The following is a 25,018-nucleotide window of genomic DNA, read 5'->3' on the forward strand; positions in this document are numbered from 1 at the left end:
GCAAGAAGTAATACACAGTCACCTGGCCCGGGCCCATGCCACCTCTGGGACCAGCAGGTGCCCTAGGTGCAAGGGAAGCCTGAGGTCCAGGAGGAGGTCTATGGTGGGAAAGGCAGGCTCTCAGGAAGTAGGACTGGCCAGGAGCCACAGGTATATCAGAGTTAGGGCGCTGTCCAAGGATGCAGAGGCCAGGGACTCTGGTAGGGTGAGCTCTCTCAGCTTCCGTTAATGGAAGGAGAAGCAGACTGGTCCCCAGGCCCCACCCCGAGCCTTGTTTCTATGCTCCTGCGATCCTGGGATAAGATTGGTGTCAGTAGTAAGCCCCTGAGCTCATCCTAGGCTCCCTCCACCCCCAGTCAGTTAGCTTCTCCTGGGTAAGAAACCACTCCAAGATTTAATAACCTCAAGAGGCAATCATTTATTATTGCTCACAAGTAGGGAAGGGTAACTGGGTCATTCTGCTGATCTGGCCTGGGGTCTACTAATCTTGTCTCTGTCCCTGTAGTTTTGCCAGAATGTCATATAAATGGAGTCACACAGTATATGACCTTTGAGTCTAGCTTTCTTCTTATTAAGTTTTTATTTAAATTCCAGTTAGTTAACATACAGAGTAGTATTAGTTTCAGGTGTACAATATAGTGATTCCACCTTACATACAACACCCAGTGCTCATCACAAGGGCATTCCTTAATCCCCATTCCTATTTCACCCATCCCTCCACCCACCCCCACTCTGGTAACCATTAGTTTGTTCTCTAGTTAAGTCTGTTTCTTGGTTTCTCTCTCTCTCTCTCCTTATTTTTGTTCCTTTTGTTCAATTGTTTTCTTTCTTAAATTCCACATATGAGTGAAATCATATTGCATTGTCTTTCTCTGACTGACTGATTTCATGTAACATAATACCCTGTAGGTCCATCCACATTGTTGCAAATGGCAAGATTTCATTATTATGGCTGAGTAATATTCTGGTGTGTGTGTGTGTGTGTGTGTGTGTGTGTGTGTGTGTGTGTGGTACATATACCACATCTTCGTTGTCCATTTATTGACCGATGGGTGCTTGGGCTGCTTCCATATCTTGGATATTATGAATAATGCTGCTATAAACATAGGAGTGCACATATCTTTTTGAATTAGTGTCTTGTCTTCTTTGGATAAATACCCAGCAGTGGAATTACCAGGTTGTATGCTGATTCTGTTTTTAATTTTTTGAGGAACCTCCATACTGTTTTTCACAGTGGCTGCACCAATTTGCATTTCCACCAACAGTGTATGAAGGTTCCTATTTATTTTTTTATAGATTTTATTTTTTAATAATCTCTATATCCAACATGGGGCCCCAACTCACAGTCTGAGAACAAAGTTGCATGCTCCACTGACTGAGCCAGCCAGGCACCCTCAGGGTTCCTATTTCTCCACATCTCCATCAACAGTCTAGCTTCTTTCATCTAGCATAACTGAAATTCATCTATGTTGTTGTGTGTATCGGTTTATTCCTTTTATTGTGTATTTGTTTCCTACTGCTTCTGTAACAAATTGACACAGTGACTTAAAACAACACAAATTTATTATCTTAGAGTCCTAGAGTTCATAAGTCCTAAAATCAAGGTGTTGGCAGGCTGGTTATTTCTGGAAGCTATGAGGGGAGAATCCATTTCTTGGGCTTTTCTTCTAATAGTTACCTATATTCCTTGGCTCATAACCTCTTCCTCTATCTTCATTCCAGTCACTGCTTCCAGCATCAACAGCTTTCTCCTCTGACTGACCCCTCCTACCTTCCTCTCATGATTACACATGGACACATCCAGATAATCGAGGATAATCCTCCCATCTCAAAATCCTTCATCACAGCTGTGAAGCCCATTTTGCCATGTAAGGTAACACATTCACAGGTTCTGGGGATTAGGATGTGAACATCTGTGTGGGACCATTATCCTCCCCACCACTATTGCTGAGTAATAATCCATCATATGCTTATACCAGTGTGTTTATCCATTCAACAATTGAAGGACAAAAGCATATATTTAGATTCTCTGGTTGACCAACTTTTCTCCCAGGAGAAAGTGTGAAAAACTTACTTCACCTTAAGGTGAACTAAAAAGATTAAACAAACAAGAACAAGAAGAAAAAGAAGGAAAACTCCTTTATTAGGATTAATTTTTTTAAGTTTATTTATTTTTTAAAGATTTTATTTATTTATTTATGACAGACACAGAGAGAGAGAGGCAGAGACACAGGCAAAAGGAAAAGCAGGCTCCACGTGGGGAACCCGATGTGGGACCCGATCCCAGGTCTCCAGGATCACACCCTGGGCTGAAGGCAGGTGCTAAACCGCTGAGCCACCCAGGGATCCCAAATTTTTTTAAGTTTAAAAAATAACTTCATTGAGGTATATTTACAAACAATAAATTTCTTTCATTTTAGATGTACTGTTTGATGAATTTTGGTAATTGAATAATTATGTTGCATCCACCATAATCAAGATCTAGAACAATTCCATCAGTCTAAACATTATCCTTGTGTTCCTTTGCAGTAGTTCCCTTTTCCAACTCAAGAAACCACTGATCTGCTCTCTATCACTGCATAGTAGCACATTTTTAAATTAATTTATGTCATTGTATAAATTAATGTTTCATTTTTTTTATTGCTGATATTCCATAGTATGGATAACCACAATTTGTTTATCTATTCCCCAGATAATGAACATATGGGTTGTTTCCAGTTTGGGATTATTATGGATAATGAATATTTACATGAAAGTCTTTTTTTTAAAAAAAGATTTTATTTATTTATTCATAAGAGACACACAGAGAGAGGCAGAGACACAGGCAGAGGGAGAAGCAGGCTCCCTGTGGGGAACCTGATGTGGGGCTCATCCCAGGATCCTGTGATCACGCCCTGAGCCAAAGGCAGATGCTCAACCACTGAACCACCCAGGCGCCCCTACGTGAAAGTCTTTATGTGGACATACATTTTTATTTCTCTTGTGTATATACCTAGTAGGATTGCTGAGTAACATGGTTAAGTGTATGGTTAGCTTTATGAAATATTACTGTACTGTTTCCCAAAGTGACCAAACCATTTTGCATCCCCATCAGCAATGTGTGAGAAGTCTAGTAGCTCTGTTTCATCTTTAACGCTTGGTATTGTCAGTCTTTTTAACTTTAGCCATTTTAGTGGGTATTTTTTTTAGTTTTTTACTTAAATTAAATTTAATTAACATATACTGTATTATTAGTTTCAGAGGTAGGATTTAGTGGTTCATCAGTTGCATGTAACACCCAGTGCTCATTACATCAAGTGCCCTCCTTAATACGTATCCCACAGTTACCTCATCCCCCTACCCATCTCCCCTTCCAGCAACCCTCAGTTTGTTTCCTATAGTAAAGAGTCCCTTATGAGTCCTCTCAATTTCTTTTTTGTCTTATTTTATTTTTCCCTCTACTGGGTATATTTTTACCCACTAAATATTTTTATATTTTACAAAAAAATTTAAAAATATTTTATTTATTTATTCATAAGAGATACAGAGAGAGAAGGGAGAGACATAGGCAGAGGGAGAAGCAGTCTCCATGCAGGGATCCCAATGTGGGACTTGATCCTGGGACTGCGGGATTACATCCCGAGCCAAAGGCAGAAGCTCAACCACTGAGTCACCCAGGAGTCCGTATTTTACAAAATTTTTATGTTTATACAAAAATATTTTTATATTGTAAAGTGCCTTTAATTTGCATTTCCTTGAAGACAAGTGATATTGAGCATCTTGTCATGTTCTTGTTGACCATTTTCTGAAGTGGCTGTTCAAATTGTCCATTTAAAAATAATCAGATAATTTGTCTTATCATTGAGTCACAGGAGTTGTCTTTAAAAAATGAATTCTGGATACAAATTCTAATCATATATATCTTTTTCTAGTCTGGGGCTTGATTTAAATTTCAATCTTAAGAAATTAGGAAAAGAAGAATAAATTAAGCCCAAAATGTTGAAAAAAGGAAGCAAAAAAGAGCAGAAATCAATGAGACAGGAAATAGAAACACAATAATCAATGAAAACCAAAATCTGGTTCTTTGAAATGATCAGTAAAATTGGTAAGCCTATGATTACCTTGATCAAGAGAAAAAATACAAATAGCCAATATCAGAATGAAAGAAGAGACATCATTACAGATACTGATAGGTATTTAAAGGAGTATAAAGAAATATTAAGAATAAGTTTGTGCTAGTAAATTTGACAACCTAGATGAAATGCACTATTCCTTTGAAAGACACAAATTACTGGGTGTCTCGGTGGCTCAGTAGGTTAAGTGTCTGTCACCTTTGGCTCAGGTCATGATCTTAGGGTCCTGGGATTGAGCCCTGCATCAGGCTCTCCACTCAGCAGAAAGTCTGCTTCTCCTTCTCCCTCTGTAATCACTCTTGCTTTTGCTCTGTCTCAAATAAATAAATAAAATCTTTTTAAAAAAAAAAACTTAAAAAAAATAAACCTTCCTAAAGGGAAATATTTAGGAAAAAAATAATGTAAATCTTGTACGAGCTACTAGAAAATAGAAGATGGAGGAACACTTCTCAACTAATTTTCTGAGGCAAGTATTACCCTTATGCCCAAAGCAGACAAAATATCTCAAGGAAAGAGAAGTATGGACCAAAATCCCTCATGAACATAGATGTAGAAGTTTTTAACAAAACTTTAACAAATTAAATATAGCAACATATAAAAAAGATAATATATCATTACCGTGTGGGGTTTACCCCAGGAATGCAGAGGTGATTTTCATATTCATAAAATCAACTCATGTAACCCTCTATATTAATAGAATAAGAGGGGGAAACCATATGATTCTTTTGAAAGATACAAATAAAGCATTTGACAAAATTTAACACTGATTTACAACAAAAATTCTCAGCAAACTAGGAACAGAAGGGAACTTCTTCAGCCTGATGAAGGACATCATGAAAAACCTTAGTTAACATCATACTCAAACATGAAACACTCAGTTTTAAGATTAGGAACATACAGATGTCTGCTATCACAAATTTAAGTCAACAGTTATACTGAAGGTCCTTGCCAGTATAATAGATAAGGAAAAGGAATAAATGGCACACAGTTAGGAAAGAGAGATGTGAAATTGTCTTTATGTGCAAAAGCACGATTGTGTACACAGAAGACGCTAGGGAATAATTGTTATTCTTATTATTTTGTTATTTATTTATTATTTTATTTTATTTGAGAGAGGGAGAAAGGCAAACTCTCCGCTGAGCAGGGAGCCCCATGTGGAGTTCCATCTCAGGATCCTGGGATCATGACCTGGGCTGAGGCAGATGCTTAACTGACTGAGCTACCCACGGGCTTCAGCAATGATAATTTTTTAAAAAGCTACTAGAACTAACAATGAATAAAAGCAAATTTTCAGGATAAAAATCAACATACAAAAATCCATGTTTTTGGGATCCCTGGGTGGCGCAGCGGTTTGGCGCCTGCCTTTGGCCCAGGGCGCGATCCTGGAGACCCGGGATCGAATCCCACGTCAGGCTCCCGGTGCATGGAGCCTGCTTCTCTCCCTCTGCCTATGTCTCTGCCTCTCTCTCTCTCTCTGTGACTGTAATAAAAAATAAATAAACATTTAAAAAAAAATCCATGTTTTTCTTTTTCTTTTCTTTTTTTAAAGTAGTTTCCATGCCCAGTGTGGAGTCCACTGTGGGGTCTGAACTCACAACTCTGAGTTGAAGACCTGAGCCGAGATCAAGAGATGGACGTTTAACTGAACCAGCCACCCTGGCACCTCTCCACATATTTCTATATCAATGAAAAAGTGGAAAGTGGAATTTAAAAAATAATTTATATCATTAAAGATAAAATATGTAGGAATCAATTTAGTAAAAGATGTGTAAGATGTGTCCACTCAAAACTACAAAATCTTACACAGGGAAGTTAGAACAGATCTAGCCGAATGGAGTTCTATATCATATTCATGAGTCAAAAGATCCCATATTATTAAGGTAACAATTATCCTCAAAATGATCTATACATTCATGACAATTCCAATAAAAATCCTGGCTTTTTAAAGAGATAAATTGAGGGTTCCTGGGTGGCTCAGTTGGTTAAGCATCTGACTCTTGATTTCAGCTCAGGTCATGATCTCAGGGTCCTGAGCTGGAGCTCCACATTGGGCTCTATGCTCAGTCAGGAGTCTGCTTGTAGATTCTCTCCCTCTGCCCGTCTCCCAACTTGCACATGCTCAAGCAAGTTCTCTCTCACAAATAAATAAATACATCTTAAAAAAAGAGAGAGATAAACTTACAACCCGATTACAAAATTATGTAGAAATGCAAAAAACCTAAAAGAACCAAAATAATCTTGAAATAGAAGAACGGGGTCAGAAGGTTCACACAATCTGATTCCAAGACTTTCTATAAAGCTATAGCAATCAAGATAGTGTGATATTGATGTTAGGATAAACCAATGAAATGATCAATGAAAAAGAGTCCCAAAATAGATCTACACTTATATGGTCAATTGATTTTTTTTACAAAGATACCAAAGTAATTCAATGGGGAAAAATGCTGCTTTTTAAACATATAGTAATATAGTTTTAGAGCTTAAATAATTGAATATCTTTATGGGAAAAGAGAACTTTGCTGTACTGAAAAATTAACTCAAAGAGATCATAAATCTAAATGTAAAAGTCTAGAAGAAACCATAGGAAAAAAAGTTTGTGACACTGGATTAGGCAAAGATTTCTTAAATAGGACACAAAAGGCACCATCTACAAAAAAAATGAAATAAGTACCCTTTTATTATTTTTAAATCACATACTTATTACATATTCTTTATTAGATTGTTGGAAGTCCTTATTGTTTTTTGGATTATGAAAGAAATATATCTGTTGTTATAATTTAAACGATGCTGCTCATAGACAACCCTAAGGAATACATGCACACATTATCATATAAGGTTTTTAAAAATAGTAATGGAATTATAATACATCTATTATTCTACAACTTGTTTTTCTCCACTTGAAATAAACAATGGACAATATTCCCTATCAGCACATCAGGACTTTTGCTAACAATGTTTGTATATTTATTTTGTCATGTGCTATTTCTGCATGACATATCACTAAGTGTGTGACTGGGTAAGCACAGTTTAAATTTAGGTAGATCCTTGCTAATTGCTCTTGCTAAAAGTTGCATCAATTTATATTCCCACCAATAATAGAGGAAGGTGCTTGCTTTCTGATAGGCTCACTATCAATGGATGTTATCACTCTTGTTACTTGTATAATTTTTTGTGTGTGGCCCATCTGCTAAATGAACAATGGTACCTCATTGTTGTTTTTAATTATCATTTATTTGACTATAAATGAGGGCATGCTTTCCTTTCATATGTTTATTGACCATTATATTTCTTCTTGTGCGAATTGCCTATTTTTCTATTGCGTTGTTTGTCTTTTCCTTATCGATTTTTAGGAACACTTTGCATATTATAGATATTGACTGTTGCTTCATTATAAGGATTGCAAATACCCTTTCTCAGTCTATTGTTTGTCCTTTAAGTTTGTGTATAGTATCTTTCACTATACAGAAGTTGGAACTTTTTATGTAGTCCGGTGAATCAATCCTTTTCTTTATTTTCTGCTCTCTGTGCAATGCTTAGAGAATCTCACCCTACCACAAAGTTACAAAAAAAGCTGTGTTTTTTCTTCATGTAGTGAATTCCTGTGTTTCAATTATACTGGTGATATTTTATTTTATTTTATTTTATTTTTTATAAAGATTTTATTTATTTATTCATTAGAGACACAAAGAGAGATAGAGGCAGAGACACAGTCAGAGAGAGAAGCAGGCTCCATGCAGGGAGGCTGACGTGGGACTTGATCCTGGGTCTCTAGGATCAGGCCCTGGACTGAAGGCAGGTACTAAACCACTGAGCCATCCAGGCTGCCCTACTGGTGATATTTTAATGCTTGATCTGGATATTGGGTACATTTTTTATATTTTTCTGCTTAATCTTTTGTGTGCCTGATATCCTCCACAATATGTTTTTGTGAAGAAATAAAGGGTGGGGGAGAACCTAATACTTTTTTGATGGGTTTGCACTACCAGAAAAACACTAAATCTGGCAAAAAAACAAACAAAAACAAACAAACAACACAAGACTCTGTGATATTATCACTGAATCTAAGCAATCTCTAATGTCTGGAATCTGCACCATTAGGAACTGGCTACTAAAGAGATGAGAGCCCCAATGCCCACCTCAGACACAGCCACAGAGAAGGAGGGGCAGGAATCACCACTCAGAGAGCAGAACTGGGACAACTGAACAGCCTGCCTAAGAGGCTGCAAAGAGTTCCTGACACATGAATGACCTTGCCAACGTTATGGCAAGTGATAGACACCAGTCACAAAAGACCACAGAGTGTATGGATGCCTTTATATGAAAATTTCATAATAGAGACAGAAAGTAGATTAGTGGTTGCCAGGGCTGGGAGGAAGGAGAGATGTAGAGTGACTGCTAATGGGTACAGGGTTTTTTGGGCAGGGGGGGGTTATTAATATCTTCTCAACTTAGATTGTAATTGTGGCTGCATAACTCTGAATATATATGAATATACTAAAAACCCTGGTATACCCATTTGCTGTTGTTCTGCTTTTCCATGTTGTAGTATGAATCAGTATTTCATTCCTTTTATAGCCAAATAATATTCCACTGTAGGGGCAGACTAGTTTGTTTATCTGTTCACCAGTTGACTGGCATTTGGATTGTTTCTATTTTTCGGCCACCATAAATAAAAATAATGCTGCTTTGAACGTTGATGCACAAGTGTCAGTGTGGAGACAAGTTTCCTTGTCCCCAAGTTTCCAAGTGCCTTGGGTACGTAACTTGGAGTTGCATTGCTGGGTCATATGGCAATTCCGTGTCTAACATTTTCCAGTATTCTGAGTTGTGCTATGAGCTAGTGCCCACTGCGGTGGCTAATCATGTACTCTCCCCTTTCCCACGCGAGAGTTGATATCATACTTCTCCTTTCCTTTCTGCACAAGTCACATGGGGGTGATGGGGGAGTTAAGATCTCAACCCGGATGGGACGCCTGGGTGGCTCAGCGGTTGAGCATCTATCTGCCTTCAGCTCAGGGTGTGATCCTGGAGACCCGGGGTTGAGTCCTGCATCAGTCTCCCCGCAGGGAGCCTGCTTCTCCCACTGCCTGTGTCTCTGCCTCTCTCTCTCTCTCTCTCTCTCTTACGAATAAATAAATAAAATATTTTTTTAAATAAAAAGATCTCAACCCAGGGTCACTGGAATTCTGGGCCTAGGGCTGGATGTGTGACGGGAAGAGGCAGTGTGTTCCCTCCAATATACCTTTCCATTGCTGCTATAACAATTTACCGCAAACTAAGAGGCTTAAAATGACTTCCCTTCAGTACCTCAGTTTCCATGGGTCAAAGGTCAAGGCAGAGCGTGCCTCCACTGGGCTTTTTGCTTAGGGTCTCCCAGAGCTGATCAAGGTGTCAGCAGGCTGGACTCTTTTCACGAGGCTCTGGAGGGAGAGCCACTTGCTTGCTGAGGTGGTTGTCAGAATTCAGTTATTTGTTGTAAGATGGGATCTCCCCATTTCTTTGCCAATGTTTCTTTGTGATCATGCTTCAAACCCTCCTCATGCTTTGCATCTCTCTTCCCCTTGCCTATCCCATTCTAACTTCCTCTTCTGCTTTCTTCTTTGGCAACCTGCTGGGGAACGCTCTCTGCTTTTAAGGGCTCACGTGATTACATTGAGCCCACCAGGACAATCTAGGATCATTTCCATACTTCAGGGTCAATGGGTTAGTAACTCTACCTATATCTGCAAAGCTCCATTAGCTATGTGAGAGACAAATTCAGTTTCCAGAGATTAGGGTGGGCATCTTTAGGGTCCATAATTCTGCCTACTATGCTTCTTTCAGGAACAAGCACGGAGTGAAGGAAGCTTATGGATGTTGGATAGTCAAGATGTGAGCTGAATGGGCTTCTGTAATTCTTGCCACCCAGCATCCATTCCCATCCTTCTGAAACCATATCCTGATCTTCTTCTAGGGTCACTGCCAGGCCCCCAGTGAGTTGCTGCAGGTGGGCTCCTGGTTCAGGCTTAGTGAGTCTGGCCATTGTGTCCTCTTGGCCACAGAGGCCCCCTTCAGGGATGAGCATGTGACCGGAATTAAAGCCAATGAGAACATGGAAAGAAATCCCATGTTCTCCTCACTGCGTTTGGACATGCTACAGCCATTTAGCAGCCAGGAGGCTAGAGCCTGTCTGAAAAGGGACCTACCATGGAAGCAAGAGGAGCCTGTGTGGGAGTAAGAATGTCATATGTGTTCTGATTGAAGCCACCTGAAGCATTCCAACCTGGAATTTTCAGTTCTGTGAACTAATGAATTCCCTTTTATCTTAAACATATACAATTAAATGAACACCTAAAGTGTGTGCTTGAGGATATATATCTGTGGAAATATATGGTCTTTGATGGTTTGATTCTAAGTGGAGCAGACAGATAAGAACCAGAGGCATGGACCAGGATACCTCATAAGTGGGGAGAGGCTGTGCTGGGAGGGAGAGGTTGGAGGGCTATTTTTATAGAAGAGATTTTTTTCATATTGGAGAACTCTTATCTTTAATATAATTTCCCATATACTCTTTACCTAGATTCACCAATTGTTTACATCTTGCCACTTTTGCTTTATCCATTGTTCTGTATTACCATGGACATATACATATGTGGATTTTTCTGAACCATTTGAGAGTTTGTTGGAGACCTGATGCCCCTTTCCTATTATATATTTCAATGTGTGTGTCCTAAGACCAAGAATATTTTCTTAACATAACACAAAACACTTAATCAAAATCCGGACAATACGATACAGGACAAGACTGTTCTCTAATCCCACAACCATATTCAAATGTCATCAATTGTTTCAGGAGTATCCTTTAAGAGCTATTTCTGTCCTGGTCTAGGATCCAGTGGAGGATCACATGTTGTTGGGTCCCTTTTGTCCAAGACACGATTAAAAAAAAAAAGATTATATTTATTTATTCATGAGAGACACAGAGAGGGAGGCAGAGACACAGGCAGAGGGAGAAGCAGGCTCCCTGTGGGGACCCTGATGTGGGACTTGATCCCAGGACTCCGGGATCATGACTGAGCCAGAAGCACACACTCAACCACTGAGCCACTCAGCTGCCCCCAGGAGATGATATTTGAATGTAGCTTGGCGTCTTTGACCTCCCTGGGAGTAGAATCTGCCAGAAGAGCAAGAGCCTCAGTGGGATAGGGCTCCACAGCTAGCCTACTGTTCTCCATGCAGGTGGAGATTTGGGCTTCTCAGGATACTTTTAAGACAACTACTAGTGGCTCAGGAAACATAAACCTTCAATTTCTTCAGAGAACAAGTAGTCTGCAGTGGGAGTTCTGGACATGGCACAGCAGCTTGGTGAAATCATCGGGGACCCAGACTCTTCTTGTCTTTCTGCTCAGCATCCTCACCACGTGTCCCCCAGGCAGCTGCCACACGCCCACATGTCATGTCCTAACACGAGTTGGTTCAAAGAGTGTGTATTTGTTTTCTAAGGCTGCCATAATAGTCACCACAGGCCAGGCAGCTTCAACAACAGATATTTATTTTCTTACTGTTCTGGAGGCCTGAAGCCTGATATCCAGGTGTCAGCAGGGCTGTAGTCATTGAGGCCTCTCTCTGGTGTGCAGATGGCCACCTTCTCCCTGTACCCTCGCATAGGTGTTCCTCTGTGCGTGTCTGGATCCTAATCTTTTCTTGTTATAGGGACCTTGTCAGAATGCATTAGGGGAGAACTCATATGACCTCATTTCACCTCAATCACCTCTTCAAAGACCCTGTCTCCAAATACAGTCATGTCTGAGTCCCTGGAGGTTAGGATCTTTTTTTTTTTAATTTAAAGATTTTATTTATTTATTCATGAGAGACACAGAGAGAGAGGCAGAGACACAGGCAGAGGGAGAAGCAGGCTCCATGCAGGGAGCCCGATGTGGGCTCAATCCCAGGTCTGTAGGATCAGGCCCTGGGCTGAAGGCAGGTGCCAAACCGCTGAGCCACCCAGGGATCCCAGGTTAGGATCTTAATGTATGAATTTAGGGGAGACTCATAAAAAATAAAATAAACATTTAAAAAAAATCCATGTTTTTCTTTTTCTTTTCTTTTTTTAAAGTAGTTTCCATGCCCAGTGTGGAGTCCACTGTGGGGTCTGAACTCACAACTCTGAGTTGAAGACCTGAGCCGAGATCAAGAGATGGACGTTTAACTGAACCAGCCACCCTGGCACCTCTCCACATATTTCTATATCAATGAAAAAGTGGAAAGTGGAATTTAAAAAATAATTTATATCATTAAAGATAAAATATGTAGGAATCAATTTAGTAAAAGATGTGTAAGATGTGTCCACTCAAAACTACAAAATCTTACACAGGGAAGTTAGAACAGATCTAGCCGAATGGAGTTCTATATCATATTCATGAGTCAAAAGATCCCATATTATTAAGGTAACAATTATCCTCAAAATGATCTATACATTCATGACAATTCCAATAAAAATCCTGGCTTTTTAAAGAGATAAATTGAGGGTTCCTGGGTGGCTCAGTTGGTTAAGCATCTGACTCTTGATTTCAGCTCAGGTCATGATCTCAGGGTCCTGAGCTGGAGCTCCACATTGGGCTCTATGCTCAGTCAGGAGTCTGCTTGTAGATTCTCTCCCTCTGCCCGTCTCCCAACTTGCACATGCTCAAGCAAGTTCTCTCTCACAAATAAATAAATACATCTTAAAAAAAGAGAGAGATAAACTTACAACCCGATTACAAAATTATGTAGAAATGCAAAAAACCTAAAAGAACCAAAATAATCTTGAAATAGAAGAACGGGGTCAGAAGGTTCACACAATCTGATTCCAAGACTTTCTATAAAGCTATAGCAATCAAGATAGTGTGATATTGATGTTAGGATAAACCAATGAAATGATCAATGAAAAAGAGTCCCAAAATAGATCTACACTTATATGGTCAATTGATTTTTTTTACAAAGATACCAAAGTAATTCAATGGGGAAAAATGCTGCTTTTTAAACATATAGTAATATAGTTTTAGAGCTTAAATAATTGAATATCTTTATGGGAAAAGAGAACTTTGCTGTACTGAAAAATTAACTCAAAGAGATCATAAATCTAAATGTAAAAGTCTAGAAGAAACCATAGGAAAAAAAGTTTGTGACACTGGATTAGGCAAAGATTTCTTAAATAGGACACAAAAGGCACCATCTACAAAAAAAATGAAATAAGTACCCTTTTATTATTTTTAAATCACATACTTATTACATATTCTTTATTAGATTGTTGGAAGTCCTTATTGTTTTTTGGATTATGAAAGAAATATATCTGTTGTTATAATTTAAACGATGCTGCTCATAGACAACCCTAAGGAATACATGCACACATTATCATATAAGGTTTTTAAAAATAGTAATGGAATTATAATACATCTATTATTCTACAACTTGTTTTTCTCCACTTGAAATAAACAATGGACAATATTCCCTATCAGCACATCAGGACTTTTGCTAACAATGTTTGTATATTTATTTTGTCATGTGCTATTTCTGCATGACATATCACTAAGTGTGTGACTGGGTAAGCACAGTTTAAATTTAGGTAGATCCTTGCTAATTGCTCTTGCTAAAAGTTGCATCAATTTATATTCCCACCAATAATAGAGGAAGGTGCTTGCTTTCTGATAGGCTCACTATCAATGGATGTTATCACTCTTGTTACTTGTATAATTTTTTGTGTGTGGCCCATCTGCTAAATGAACAATGGTACCTCATTGTTGTTTTTAATTATCATTTATTTGACTATAAATGAGGGCATGCTTTCCTTTCATATGTTTATTGACCATTATATTTCTTCTTGTGCGAATTGCCTATTTTTCTATTGCGTTGTTTGTCTTTTCCTTATCGATTTTTAGGAACACTTTGCATATTATAGATATTGACTGTTGCTTCATTATAAGGATTGCAAATACCCTTTCTCAGTCTATTGTTTGTCCTTTAAGTTTGTGTATAGTATCTTTCACTATACAGAAGTTGGAACTTTTTATGTAGTCCGGTGAATCAATCCTTTTCTTTATTTTCTGCTCTCTGTGCAATGCTTAGAGAATCTCACCCTACCACAAAGTTACAAAAAAAGCTGTGTTTTTTCTTCATGTAGTGAATTCCTGTGTTTCAATTATACTGGTGATATTTTATTTTATTTTATTTTATTTTTTATAAAGATTTTATTTATTTATTCATTAGAGACACAAAGAGAGATAGAGGCAGAGACACAGTCAGAGAGAGAAGCAGGCTCCATGCAGGGAGGCTGACGTGGGACTTGATCCTGGGTCTCTAGGATCAGGCCCTGGACTGAAGGCAGGTACTAAACCACTGAGCCATCCAGGCTGCCCTACTGGTGATATTTTAATGCTTGATCTGGATATTGGGTACATTTTTTATATTTTTCTGCTTAATCTTTTGTGTGCCTGATATCCTCCACAATATGTTTTTGTGAAGAAATAAAGGGTGGGGGAGAACCTAATACTTTTTTGATGGGTTTGCACTACCAGAAAAACACTAAATCTGGCAAAAAAACAAACAAAAACAAACAAACAACACAAGACTCTGTGATATTATCACTGAATCTAAGCAATCTCTAATGTCTGGAATCTGCACCATTAGGAACTGGCTACTAAAGAGATGAGAGCCCCAATGCCCACCTCAGACACAGCCACAGAGAAGGAGGGGCAGGAATCACCACTCAGAGAGCAGAACTGGGACAACTGAACAGCCTGCCTAAGAGGCTGCAAAGAGTTCCTGACACATGAATGACCTTGCCAACGTTATGGCAAGTGATAGACACCAGTCACAAAAGACCACAGAGTGTATGGATGCCTTTATATGAAAATTTCATAATAGAGACAGAAAGTAGATTAGTGGTTGCCAGGGCTGGGAGGAAGGAGAGATGTAGAGTGACTGCTAATGGGTACAGGGTTTTTTGGGCAGGGGGGGGTTATTAATATCTTCTCAACTTAGATTGTAATTGTGGCTGCATAACTCTGAATATATATGAATATACTAAAAACCCTGGTATACCCATTTGCTGTTGTTCTGCTTTTCCATGTTGTAGTATGAATCAGTATTTCATTCCTTTTATAGCCAAATAATATTCCACTGTAGGGGCAGACTAGTTTGTTTATCTGTTCACCAGTTGACTGGCATTTGGATTGTTTCTATTTTTCGGCCACCATAAATAAAAATAATGCTGCTTTGAACGTTGATGCACAAGTGTCAGTGTGGAGACAAGTTTCCTTGTCCCCAAGTTTCCAAGTGCCTTGGGTACGTAACTTGGAGTTGCATTGCTGGGTCATATGGCAATTCCGTGTCTAACATTTTCCAGTATTCTGAGTTGTGCTATGAGCTAGTGCCCACTGCGGTGGCTAATCATGTACTCTCCCCTTTCCCACGCGAGAGTTGATATCATACTTCTCCTTTCCTTTCTGCACAAGTCACATGGGGGTGATGGGGGAGTTAAGATCTCAACCCGGATGGGACGCCTGGGTGGCTCAGCGGTTGAGCATCTATCTGCCTTCAGCTCAGGGTGTGATCCTGGAGACCCGGGGTTGAGTCCTGCATCAGTCTCCCCGCAGGGAGCCTGCTTCTCCCACTGCCTGTGTCTCTGCCTCTCTCTCTCTCTCTCTCTCTCTTACGAATAAATAAATAAAATATTTTTTTAAATAAAAAGATCTCAACCCAGGGTCACTGGAATTCTGGGCCTAGGGCTGGATGTGTGACGGGAAGAGGCAGTGTGTTCCCTCCAATATACCTTTCCATTGCTGCTATAACAATTTACCGCAAACTAAGAGGCTTAAAATGACTTCCCTTCAGTACCTCAGTTTCCATGGGTCAAAGGTCAAGGCAGAGCGTGCCTCCACTGGGCTTTTTGCTTAGGGTCTCCCAGAGCTGATCAAGGTGTCAGCAGGCTGGACTCTTTTCACGAGGCTCTGGAGGGAGAGCCACTTGCTTGCTGAGGTGGTTGTCAGAATTCAGTTATTTGTTGTAAGATGGGATCTCCCCATTTCTTTGCCAATGTTTCTTTGTGATCATGCTTCAAACCCTCCTCATGCTTTGCATCTCTCTTCCCCTTGCCTATCCCATTCTAACTTCCTCTTCTGCTTTCTTCTTTGGCAACCTGCTGGGGAACGCTCTCTGCTTTTAAGGGCTCACGTGATTACATTGAGCCCACCAGGACAATCTAGGATCATTTCCATACTTCAGGGTCAATGGGTTAGTAACTCTACCTATATCTGCAAAGCTCCATTAGCTATGTGAGAGACAAATTCAGTTTCCAGAGATTAGGGTGGGCATCTTTAGGGTCCATAATTCTGCCTACTATGCTTCTTTCAGGAACAAGCACGGAGTGAAGGAAGCTTATGGATGTTGGATAGTCAAGATGTGAGCTGAATGGGCTTCTGTAATTCTTGCCACCCAGCATCCATTCCCATCCTTCTGAAACCATATCCTGATCTTCTTCTAGGGTCACTGCCAGGCCCCCAGTGAGTTGCTGCAGGTGGGCTCCTGGTTCAGGCTTAGTGAGTCTGGCCATTGTGTCCTCTTGGCCACAGAGGCCCCCTTCAGGGATGAGCATGTGACCGGAATTAAAGCCAATGAGAACATGGAAAGAAATCCCATGTTCTCCTCACTGCGTTTGGACATGCTACAGCCATTTAGCAGCCAGGAGGCTAGAGCCTGTCTGAAAAGGGACCTACCATGGAAGCAAGAGGAGCCTGTGTGGGAGTAAGAATGTCATATGTGTTCTGATTGAAGCCACCTGAAGCATTCCAACCTGGAATTTTCAGTTCTGTGAACTAATGAATTCCCTTTTATCTTAAACATATACAATTAAATGAACACCTAAAGTGTGTGCTTGAGGATATATATCTGTGGAAATATATGGTCTTTGATGGTTTGATTCTAAGTGGAGCAGACAGATAAGAACCAGAGGCATGGACCAGGATACCTCATAAGTGGGGAGAGGCTGTGCTGGGAGGGAGAGGTTGGAGGGCTATTTTTATAGAAGAGATTTTTTTCATATTGGAGAACTCTTATCTTTAATATAATTTCCCATATACTCTTTACCTAGATTCACCAATTGTTTACATCTTGCCACTTTTGCTTTATCCATTGTTCTGTATTACCATGGACATATACATATGTGGATTTTTCTGAACCATTTGAGAGTTTGTTGGAGACCTGATGCCCCTTTCCTATTATATATTTCAATGTGTGTGTCCTAAGACCAAGAATATTTTCTTAACATAACACAAAACACTTAATCAAAATCCGGACAATACGATACAGGACAAGACTGTTCTCTAATCCCACAACCATATTCAAATGTCATCAATTGTTTCAGGAGTATCCTTTAAGAGCTATTTCTGTCCTGGTCTAGGATCCAGTGGAGGATCACATGTTGTTGGGTCCCTTTTGTCCAAGACACGATTAAAAAAAAAAAGATTATATTTATTTATTCATGAGAGACACAGAGAGGGAGGCAGAGACACAGGCAGAGGGAGAAGCAGGCTCCCTGTGGGGACCCTGATGTGGGACTTGATCCCAGGACTCCGGGATCATGACTGAGCCAGAAGCACACACTCAACCACTGAGCCACTCAGCTGCCCCCAGGAGATGATATTTGAATGTAGCTTGGCGTCTTTGACCTCCCTGGGAGTAGAATCTGCCAGAAGAGCAAGAGCCTCAGTGGGATAGGGCTCCACAGCTAGCCTACTGTTCTCCATGCAGGTGGAGATTTGGGCTTCTCAGGATACTTTTAAGACAACTACTAGTGGCTCAGGAAACATAAACCTTCAATTTCTTCAGAGAACAAGTAGTCTGCAGTGGGAGTTCTGGACATGGCACAGCAGCTTGGTGAAATCATCGGGGACCCAGACTCTTCTTGTCTTTCTGCTCAGCATCCTCACCACGTGTCCCCCAGGCAGCTGCCACACGCCCACATGTCATGTCCTAACACGAGTTGGTTCAAAGAGTGTGTATTTGTTTTCTAAGGCTGCCATAATAGTCACCACAGGCCAGGCAGCTTCAACAACAGATATTTATTTTCTTACTGTTCTGGAGGCCTGAAGCCTGATATCCAGGTGTCAGCAGGGCTGTAGTCATTGAGGCCTCTCTCTGGTGTGCAGATGGCCACCTTCTCCCTGTACCCTCGCATAGGTGTTCCTCTGTGCGTGTCTGGATCCTAATCTTTTCTTGTTATAGGGACCTTGTCAGAATGCATTAGGGAGAACTCATATGACCTCATTTCACCTCAATCACCTCTTCAAAGACCCTGTCTCCAAATACAGTCATGTCTGAGTCCCTGGAGGTTAGGATCTTTTTTTTTTTTTAATTTAAAGATTTTATTTATTTATTCATGAGAGACACAGAGAGAGAGGCAGAGACACAGGCAGAGGGAGAAGCAGGCTCCATGCAGGGAGCCCGATGTGGGCTCAATCCCAGGTCTGTAGGATCAGGCCCTGGGCTGAAGGCAGGTGCCAAACCGCTGAGCCACCCAGGGATCCCAGGTTAGGATCTTAATGTATGAATTTAGGGGAGACTCAATGCAGCCCATAACAGGGAGAAGGGGACGATGACGATCCTCCTCATGTTTCTCTCTTGTCTGAGAGGACAGTTATCCCCAGAAGTCCTGGGCAGACTTGAAAAAGTATAGACTGCGGCACCTGGGGGGGGGCTCAGTCAGTTAAGTGTTTGTCTTCGGCTCAGGTCATGATACTGTGTGTTCTGGGTTGGAGCCCCGCATTGGGCTCCCTGCTCAGTGGGGAGCCTGTTTCTCAGTCCACCTGATGTTCCCCCTGCTTGTGCTGTCTCTCTCTCTCCCTCTGACAAATAAATAAATAAATAAATTTTAAAAAAAGAAAAGTATAGATTATAAAGTTGCACCTTTGAGGGGTGGAAATAGCCAGGAGGCCTGGCTCCCAATCCCAGGTTTGTTACCACAGGCTGCTTGCCTTTGTGCAGCCTGCTTCCCTCCTCGCAGCCCTGTCCACCTGTAAGGTGAAGGGCATCTACTAATGACAGTAATAATAGCTACCATTTCTGGAGCTCGGTGTCATAGCGAGAGCTGGGACATCCTCTGTGCCTCCCAGCCCCTGGCAAGGGGTGCATGTCACACAGACACAGGACCCATGCACCTGCTGTGACCTGCTCAAGGGGCAAAAACACCACTCTTGGAAGATCCCTTAGGTCATCCACAAAGGGCTGAGTACCCTAGTTTTGATTCACGGCCCTGTGCACAAATATATGTGCAAAAGCATAGACTGTCCAAAGTATCTCTCCTGTTTTAAAACACTATCTACATGGAACCTACGTATGTGCTCTTCTGTGACTTCCTTCTCTCACAGTGTCATTGGCAAGGCTCCTCCACATTGATGCGTGGTATTGTCCTCTATGTTCACGGCTGTCCATACTCCACTGTGTGGCTACAATACAATTCCTTTCTCCTTTCTCCTTTCTCCTTTCTCCTCCCTCCTGGGAGGATCGTTAGATTGGGTTGCTTTCAGGTGTGTTGTTACTTCAGGTGTGGATATATCCCAATCCTTTGATGCCATGGAGAACTTTGCCCATGACCAGCACCCATCTCTTTTTTAGCATTGCCATCTGCTGCCAAGACTTTCCGCTGTGTGTCTCATACCCGTCTTGACTGCTGTAAGGATTCCCAAGGAAATAAGCCCATCTGATGCGCCTTGGCAGCATTGCCTCTCTGTCTTGCTTCTCAATCCAGTAATTGTATGTGGCTCTTTGCAGATAACTATTGTTATCTATTTATCTATTGCCGCATTTTTAAAAACTATCCTGTGGGATGCCTGGGTGGCTCAGTCCATTAAGGTCTGGTCAGGTCATGATCCCAGGGTTCTGGGATCAAGTATCCCATCAGGCTCCTTGCTCAGCAGGGAGCCTACTTCTCCTCCTGCCTGCAGCTCCTCCTGTTTGTGCTCACACTCTCTCTGACAAATAAATAAATAAAATCTTTTTTTTTTTAATTGAAAAACTACCCTGAAATGTAGTGGCTTAAAACATACTGTATCCCACAAAACTTGGGTCAGGAATTTGTTTTGTTTTAAGATTTTATTTATTTATTCATGAGGGACACATAGAGAGAGGCAGAGACACAGGCAGAGGGAGAAGCAGGCTCCATGCAGGGAGCCTGATGTGGGACTCGATCCCAGAGCCCCAGGATCTCAATCTGAGCCGAAGGCAGATAACTTCTTTTTTTTTTTTTTTTTTAAGATTTTATTTATTTATTCATGAGAGACACACAGAGAGAGGCACAGGCACAGGCAGAGGGAGAAGCAGGCTCCATGCAGGGAGCTCGATGTGGGACTCGATCCTGGGTCTCCAGGATCTGGCCCTGGGCTGAAGGCGGCGCTAAACCGCCGAGCCACCTGGGCTGGCCCCTATCTGCTCCATGACATCTGGAGCTTCAGCCAGGACAGTTCAAACATTGGTGACTCGTTCTCAGCATGCGGTCTCTCCACTTGGCTAGCTAGAGCTTCTTCGTGGCCTGACCTCAGGGTAGCTGGACTTTTTACCTGGTAGCTCAGGACTCCCATGGAGAGGGTTTCAAGAGACAAGAGGTGGAAGCTAATAATTGAAGCCCCTGGAATTGGAAATGTAGTGTCCCTTCCACCATCTTCTCTTGTCAAGTAGTCACAGAGACCACCCCAGACTCCAGGGAAGGGAACATCTCTCTCAGTAACAGAGAATTTGTGGTCAACTTTAATCTATCACAACTTGAATTACCAAGACTCTTTAGTTGTGGGAGACAAAAAACTCACTTCAGACTGGCTAAAGGAGAAACACGAGAGGGGCTGTATTATTGGCTCATGTAACTCGAAGGTCAGCGACATGTATCGGCTTTAAGCACAGGGGTTTAGGAGTCCGGGGGGAGGGTTGGCCCTAACCCCAGGCTTCAGGGATGCCTATATGTCCAGATACTGATAGAGCTTGCAGTGCCTCTAGGACCCATGGCTGTCACCCACAGCTGGCTTGACCTTTTCCAGGAAAGCCTCTCCGGAAAGGCAACATTTGGGCAGAGACCCAAAGTAAGGGAAGAAGCCATGTGTATAATTGGGTACAAGAAACAACAGGTGCAAATGTCCTGGGGCAGGCATGTGCCAGATATATTTGAGAGACAGCAAGGAAACCAGTTGGACTAGACTTGAGCTTACCAAGGGAATGAGGTGAGAGAGACAAAGAGGGAACAGATGGTGTGGGTTCCTCTGAGTGAGGCAGGAGCCCTGAGTAGGTGTGAAGTGGAGCAGGGACAGGGTCTGACTTATACTTCCACAGGATCCCTCTGGCTGCTGTGTTTCTGAATGGACAGAGGGAAACTGAGGGACTTCCACTGAGGAAGCTAGTCCAATAATCTGCATAAAATGATGGGGAGGCAGTAGCTGTGTTGATGCCAGGAGGTGGTCAGATGTGGGAATGACACATTGAAAGTGAGTGTGGGAGAGGGAGAGGGAAGGATGTGGCGGACCCTGGCTTAACCTGACTATCTTCTAAGGGATTGTCATTGTGGCCACTTCCCTGCTCGCTCCTTCCCCATTACACCCCTCCAGTTAGTCCCTCCTGCCCACAAGGTGGCAGAGTAATTTCCAAAAGTAAACTTAACCCATCCTACCAGGGAAATTCCAGACTTTTTATTTCTTCATCTTAATAGTCAGACTATTTCTACATGATTCAGAAAATATATAATGAGCCCATTGAACCCACGATCCTGCCAGTAATAGAAATTTACCTTTTAGAAACAATTTGGTGGGATTCCTGGGTGGCTCAGTGGTTGAGCGTCTGCCTTCAGCTCAGGGCGTGATCCCAGGGTCCTGGGATCAAGTCCCACATCAGGTTCCCTGCAAGGAGTCTGCTTTTCCCTCTGCCTGTGTCTCTGCCTCTCCCTGTGTCTCTCATGAATAAATAAATAAAATCTTTAAAAAACAGAAACAATTTGGTTTATAAAGACAGGAATTGATTTAAAGTAAAAAGATTAACAAAATAGCACAGGTATGAAGAGATGTGACAAACAATTCAGAACATGGTAATGGATGTTACCTGGCTTTGGGGAGGCTTGCCATGCACCTGGGCTTACCCCTACACCCCAGCCATTCTGAGTGGCTGCTTTCTCCAGAACATACTGGATCCTCTCACCCTCCTGTCTTTGTCTCAAGTGTCACCTCTGAGGGTTTCTTTGCAAGTCATTTATTTTTCACATTAAAATTCGTAATCCATCTGGAATTTATTTGGATATATGAGGGGTCAATTTTATTTTCTTCCTGTGCCAGCACCAAGTATTTCACGATCTACCCTCCCCCACTGCCTTGAAATACTACTTTTGTCAAGTATTATATACTCTTCCACACACCGGAACCTATTTCTGGGTTCTCTCTTCTTCCCCATTGTCTATTCTTATGCCAACACCATATTGATTTGATTATAGCAGCTTTACAGTATGTTCTTATTTTTGGTAAGGTGAAAACCCCGTGTCGTTCTTTTTCCAATTCTCCTTGGTTATTCCTGGGCATTTATTTTGCCATGCGATCTTTGAGGTCCATTTTACCTAGGTTTTTAAATCACCCTAAACACATTTAATTTGCATTTAGAAACTGTGGAGGAATCGACATTTTATGGCATTAAGTTTTTCCACCCAGGAACATGGCATGACTTGCTCTTATTTTTCAGGCTTCCAGAAGATTCAATTCCATTACGCCTTTAGACTTTTACTTCATATGCCTCATTTCCATAAACAATATACAGTACTGTTTTGTGTCTAAAATTATGCCAGTTCTTTCTTTGACAAAGACATTACTTGCCTTGTACCTGCCCATACAATGTGACTGCAGCACAGCACTCCATTCAAAGAGCTTTCCACTGTTTATCCAATACCCTCAAGATGGGCCCTTAGTTTGCATTCAAAGTTTCTTTCTTTCTTTTAATGATTTTAAAAAAAAAGATTTTATTTGAGAGAGAGAGAATGAGTGAGAGAGAGAGAGAGAGAGAGAGAGGACGAGTAGGGGAAAGAGAGGGAGAGGGAGAAGCAGACTCCCCACCGAGCAGGGAGCAGGACTCGGGGCTCCATCCCAAGACCCTGGGACCTGACCTGAGCTGAAGGCAGGCACTTCACGGACTGAGCCATCCAAATGCCCCAAAGTTTCTTTAAAAATTTTTTTCTTTCTCTCTCTCGCTTTCAATAATGCCCCATGACTATCCTTGCCTACGTCTCTTGTTCATATGTGAGATCTCTCATATGGCTAGAAGAGGACTTGCTGGGTTCCTTGGCATTTCTATCTTCAACTCTCTAGGTGCAACCAAATTACCCTGCAAAATACTTAATACCAGTTTACACTTTGGTCAAGAGGGCAGGAGAATTTTTTTTCTCTACATTCTAGTCAGCGATGGGAAACTTCTGTTCCAACTCTTCTTGCAAGGTTCTGTTCTTCTTCATCTTTATTTTTTTTAATGAAATTTTTTTCCATTTTGGTTTTTAATCTTTAGGGTTTTTTTTAATCTTTACTTTTTTGTATGGGATATACATGTGAGTATGTGTGACTGTGTATCTCTATCTCTATCTCAATCTCTGTATCTCTATCCATCTGTGGAGTTTCAACAGTAACCGAAGCTTACACAGTAGAAAGTCCTCTCTGATCCCTAACCCCAGCCACCCACACCTCTGTCCTTTTGTGTGTGCCAGCAATTGTTAATGATTTCTTCTGTTTTCCATCCAGAGAAAGTCTATAAATATGTACACAAACATCTTCTCACCTATCTTCGTTTTTAATCAAATGGTAGCACACCACACTTACTTTTGTGCACTTTTAGTTTTCTGCTAAATCTATTTGGGGATCACTCAATATCCTTACTCTCCTCTTTCCTTCCTTCCTTCCTTCCTTCCTTCCTTCCTTCCTTCCTTCCTTCCTTCCTTTTTTCCTTCCTTCCTCTCTCTTTTTCTTCTTTTTCTCCCACAATAGCAGCACAACTATTCTATTTTTTGGTCGGATGACAATACTTTTACCATCTCTTCTACACAAACATCTTTTGTTTCTAATTATTTGCCACAAAGTACAAAGCTACAGTGAATGTCCTTACAAATTTCACAAGTGTAAGGGCATATCTATACCCCATAAATGGAATCATTGGTTCAAAGCATACATGTGTTTGTAAATACGATAGTGTTACATTGCCTGTCCTACTCCAAAAGGGCATCAGTTGACGCTCCCACCAGCCTGTCTCCCCACTCCTGTAGGAACATAATATGTAATCAAATGTTTTGATATGGCTAATACTGATAGATATGAGATGGTATCTCAAAGTGTTTTAGGATTTATTTTCAAACAGCATTATGTGGTATAATTTACACCATAGAGTTTATTCATTTTAAATGTACATTTCATAAATTTTAGCAAATTTATAAAGTTGCAACCATCACCACAATCTAATTTTAGAATATTTCTCTTCCCAAATCTTTCAATGTGTTTTAAATTTTCATTTCTCTGAGTGAGACTGAGCATGTTTTCATCAACCTAAGAGCCATTTCTAGTTCTTTTTTTTTTTTTTAAGATTTTATTTATTTATTCATGAGAGAGAGAGAGAGAGAGGCAGAGACACAGGCAGAGGGAGAAGCAGGCCCCATGCAGGGAGCCCGACATGGGACTCGATCCCGGGTCTCCAGGATCACGCCCTGGACTGAAGGCAGGCACTAAACCCCTGAGCCACCCGGGCTGCCCCATTTCTAGTTCCTTTTCTGTAAACTTTCTGTTCATACCCTTTGCCTATTTTTCCTCATATTTTTGTCTTATTAATTTGTAGGGACTCTTTATATCTTATGCTCTCAGACTAGGATAAGTGCCTCTCCCCCAAGCACCCTGTGTTTTCAA

General features: G+C 41.1%; 1 protein-coding gene across 2 annotated transcripts in view; it reads left to right on the forward strand.

The window, feature by feature from the left end:
• The window catches only part of GATA2 (GATA binding protein 2), a 73,483-nt gene that overhangs the window by 27,434 nt on the left and 21,031 nt on the right, over positions 1–25,018 (forward strand). For both annotated transcript variants that reach the window (XM_041761232.1, XM_041761233.1), the window contains one exon: positions 1,723–1,868. The gene's annotated coding sequence lies outside the window, so the exon portion shown is untranslated. The remainder of the gene's footprint in view (positions 1–1,722; positions 1,869–25,018) is intronic.

The sequence above is a fragment of the Vulpes lagopus genome, chromosome 7 (assembly GCF_018345385.1).
Source record: "Vulpes lagopus strain Blue_001 chromosome 7, ASM1834538v1, whole genome shotgun sequence".
NCBI classification, from domain to species: domain Eukaryota; kingdom Metazoa; phylum Chordata; class Mammalia; order Carnivora; family Canidae; genus Vulpes; species Vulpes lagopus.